General features: G+C 34.8%; 1 long non-coding RNA gene across 1 annotated transcript; it reads right to left on the reverse strand.

Annotated features, from left to right (window-relative positions):
* Window positions 1-745: 745 nt before the first annotated feature.
* On the reverse strand, window positions 746-2,997 carry LOC125696464 (uncharacterized). Its single transcript, XR_007378348.1, has 3 exons — window positions 2,837-2,997; window positions 2,394-2,480; window positions 746-2,016 (listed from the first exon to the last, which is right to left on the reverse strand). It is a non-coding gene; the product is annotated as an uncharacterized LOC125696464 (long non-coding RNA).
* Window positions 2,998-4,558: the final 1,561 nt, after the last annotated feature.

Here is a 4,558-nt window from a genome sequence, read left to right on the forward strand (position 1 = left end):
ATATCTTCTTAAAGGAGGATCTGTGACCACATTTGAAGTATCTGCTGCCAGTTGTGATGATTTTACCCTGACGGGCAGCTAAACTACTGCATCACTCTCCCATTACTCCTCACCATAGGAGGAGAGGAAGAAAATGAAATGAAAAGGGGCTCAGGATTTGAGATTACCATCGCTGGACAGTGGTTATTAGAATAAATAAACATAGTGTGGAAAAGTCTTTGTATATTCATTAAAATACCCAAGTGTGGCATTCTACTAGAGATTTAATGAGAAGAAACTGACCCTGAGACTTAGAAATTCAATTTGTTTACTTTTCTACAAGGACAGACATACATAGATAGAAAAAAAAAAAGTAGATTTTATTCTCACCTTGATACATCTAAGTGTTTACAGTGGGAGCTAAGCGGTAGCATAGCAATGTAGTAAAAATAGAGACTAAAGTGACGTAAAAAGTGCACTGAGGGATACCTTATTCCTAATTCCAGATGTTCAAGAATAGTAAATGGTTAACAGTGATGCAAAAGGAAATTATAGAAAAAAAAACAATCAGAAAGAACTCCTAAATGATTAAAGGTACCAAAAAATTGATGAAGTGGAAGACTGAAAAACAGATAAGACCAAAATAAAGATTTTACAAATTAAAAATTAAATTTTAGCAAAATATAATTTTTTGTTTTATTTATTTTTTATTAAATTTAAATTAAAGAAAAAAAAAATTTAAACAGGCCTAAGAATAAACTGTCATTGAAGAACAGAATAGGGATTATGGAGAATCATTCTTAAAGGGATAAGGTAAAAAAAAAAAAAGGTGGAAAATTTAAACAAATTCTTCACATAGCTGTTTAGAAAGAAATGTCAGCTCGCAGAGCTGTACAGATATAGGCACATATTTTCTGAAGAAAAATGAAGGAAAAAATACCTAAGTAAACACACATTGTATGTGATATAGTACAGATGACAATCTTAGCATGTATCAGATAAAATGGTTCCTCAGTGCTAAAGTATATGCACTTCAGAATTAACAGAAAGGGACAAAAAACAACATCACTCTTCACAAGGCTAATTTACATCACTTCACCATTCAAATAACTTTTTCCTTTTCAAAATGTTGCTTTGAAGTCAGGTAGGCTGCTCACATGACTGACAACTCTAGGATAGTGAAAAAGATGTTTTAGTGGAATTAAAGAAAAAGTAATAGAAAGAGTACAGGAGGTATCTGCGCAGAGAAGGGCCCCATGCAACTCCTCTAACAGCTCTAAAAACTCAAGGACTGGGTTTAAATGAGAGAAACACTTTGTCTTTCTGGCATGTTTTAGCAATACCTTCTATGCAGGAAAGAAATTTGCTTCAAGACCAAACAGAAATGCACATTGGTAAGAGTGATGTATTACAAAAACAACAGAATATAACTAAATTCAGCAAATTATGGAGCAATGGCTATTTCAGTGAGAGTCAGAGATTCATCTAATGAGATCCAGGAGTTTCAGCTCTGAACAAAAAGTGATGAACTCTCATAACCTGAATTCAAGATTAAATTCCTATAAGTGACCCCTATTGTACATTAAAGGTAACTATCCATCACATTTTTAAATATATCTACAAGGGAGTTCAGTAACTTCAGTCTAAAAAATTCAAAACACAGACATATTTTCAGCCAAAACAAAGCCAGAGCCAGGAATAATTTTAATTCTTTTCACTAAGTATTGCTTTGGCCATGAGACTACGTGTAAAATGGATGTGGTTGAAGCCACAATGGACTGTAAGGTTTATAGGATGAAAAAGTTGCTAAGGAAGAGCTTGCATGCCTAAAAACTTACATTATTCCAGCTGGAGTGCATCCTGTAGCAACAGTACTTCTTTCTTCTTCCATATCTTCCCTAAAAATCTCAGTGCTCTGGCTGAAGACAGGCCAGAAGAGGCACATGGACATTTGCCTCTTTCACATTGCTTGAAAACCTGGTCCTTGTCTCATCTGGGAACAAGACAGTCATGCTAAGTGGATGCATCTCTCTGCATCTGTGGAGAGATAGTAAATGTGCTGTCTGGAACATATCTGCATTCTAGGAGATGAGAAACTGGCTTGGGCTGCTTGATTTCACTTCTACTCAGAGAAATGGGGCAATGAACTTTCTAATAAACAGGTTTGATTCACAGAGGGATGACTCCACCATCAATCATTCCACCAGAGGAACAACTCAAGATTCCAAACTTTTAACCAGATGATTTTTTCAAAATAATTAAAAAAAAAAAAAAGCAAAAAAAAAAAACAAGGATCAAGTAATAACTAAAAACAGTTACTAGGATATCACATGTACACCCATAGGGTCCACTAGCCTATGGGTTAGTTTTAATGTGCCACTGATTAAATCCTGTGTACTGAACAAAATACTTACCAAAACAATACATGCAAAGTAAATAAATACTCAAGGAGTACTCTATGTCCCACATCCACTCAGATGCCAAAAGAGTGTATTTCCAGTCTGTGAAATACAATAAGTATAAGCAATGTTTCTCCACAAGCAAACATGCATTACTCAGAAAAAGCACTTTTAAGGCAGTCAGTGTGATCTTTAAAAGCCACTCCCAGTAAATAAATAAATAAACACCTCTACCTGCACAGCTATCTGAAGACAAGTTAACAAATTCTGTTTTCCACTTGTTAGCAAATCAGTTGTTCTGTAAAGAGTGTATGATCAAAACCTATAACAGCTTGCACGTGTATAAAGTGGGGCAAAAAATTCAAATGAAGCATTTCTGACTAAAAAATGTATGAAAAAAAAACAAAATTGAAAACTGAAGCAGATGTCAGATGACCATTTTGGCATTTGTAACTCACTTTTCCAGGACATTGCCATGTCTTTTCACTCAGTATATCCTCTGAGTCACATATTAAGCTGATCAAATTTGTGTATTATAGTAAACTGAAGCTTGAAGTTGCCTCCACTTCTTTCATTTCGTTTACAGTTTTGTTTGAGGGTTGTTTTTTTTTTTTTTTTTTCTTTTTCGCTTGCAGAAACCTGAGGGAAAAAAAGATTTTTGGGGTTACTATTGAAGTAGTTTATTCAGTAGTCAATGAACTGAGAAAAACAGATAGTTATAAACTGACCTATTATATACCACGACCCTTTTCACATCATAGTTATTCTTTCCACTCTGTTGCTATATTTTAGTGAATACACTATGAGTATGAGAATATTGCTCAAAGAGCAAGGTGAAGATTTGTCCCATTAGAAATCTGCTTTTTAACTTACATTTAATGAGGTTATCACATATGTCTTTATGAACTCTTCATCCCTTGCTGAAAGGTAAAGTTGAAATTGGGAGATAGATTGCATCAGCTATTGGGCATTCTGGGGTTCTCCCTTATTTTAAAAACCTTCTATCTGCCTAATTATAGCTAATAAGTATCATTTAGAAACATAGCAGAGAACTCATGATTTCCTTCTTCACCCAATGCCCAGAAAATGCATATCTGAGAAAAAAATCTTGAAGGTATTTGTGATCATGACCCATTCTCATTATCTGTATCCATTCTAAGATTTTTATATTATGTGAATGAATATTTTAAAGTGAAATTATAGCATTCAATGGCAAATTACAACTACATGTGACCAAGAGAGGATTAAACCCATCATTTTGCTTAAGATCTCTGATGACTGGAGTAATTGGATGATAGCTGTAGGGCATCTTTTTGGTCTGTAATTAGGTTATTTCTTTCTCATCCCTTCACTGTGTGTATAATTATGAATTAATTTGAAATCCCACTGTGAGTAAAGAAAATCAGTTTAATATAATGGAAGTGCAGAAGCCACAAGATATTACTTTTTAAAAGATTTTTACTGCTCATTTCAAAATACTCAGTCTGGCCCAAAGTTATATCCCTATGGACTGTATGGCTGATATTTGGTTTCTCTTCTAACTTTATACAAGTGCTGCTCTGGAAGTAATGCCTCCTGTTTTGTTATGTTGGTGTACAATGTCAGAGGTAGATTTTAGTGGTATGTCAGTAGAGAGTGAACCTTCACACCAATCTTCCATTACATTTTTTTGCTGTGTGACAGATGGCAGCAGAGGGGCAGTCTGACAAAATGGCATCTGACATGGAAGCATGTGAGAAGAAAAGATATGGAACTGAATTCCTGTATGTGGGAAAAAAATTGCACCCATTGACTTTCACTGATGCTTGCTGAACATTTATGGAGACCAAACAGTGGACATGAGCATAGTGAGGTTGTGGGTGATGTGTTTCAACAGCGGTGATAGTGGCAGTGTTTCACCTCCGTTGGTGCAAATTTTTACAAGAATGGCAGGCAGGTTCTTGTTCATGATTGGCAAAAATGCACAGCTAATGACAGTGAATATGCTGCAAAACAAACACTGTTTGTTGTTGAGAATTTTCTCTATGAAATAGTGTTATTATGCTCTTTGTTACAATTTCTATGGAAATTAATGGCAAGTATTACTTTTGAATCAATCTATGCTCTTGGACATATTTTCTCTTTTAAAATAAATGAATTTTCAAAGCACCACACTTTGCTCCAGTATCTGTCAGTACGTG

Source organism: Lagopus muta, chromosome 7 (genome assembly GCF_023343835.1).
Source record: "Lagopus muta isolate bLagMut1 chromosome 7, bLagMut1 primary, whole genome shotgun sequence".
Taxonomy (NCBI): Eukaryota; Metazoa; Chordata; class Aves; order Galliformes; family Phasianidae; genus Lagopus; species Lagopus muta.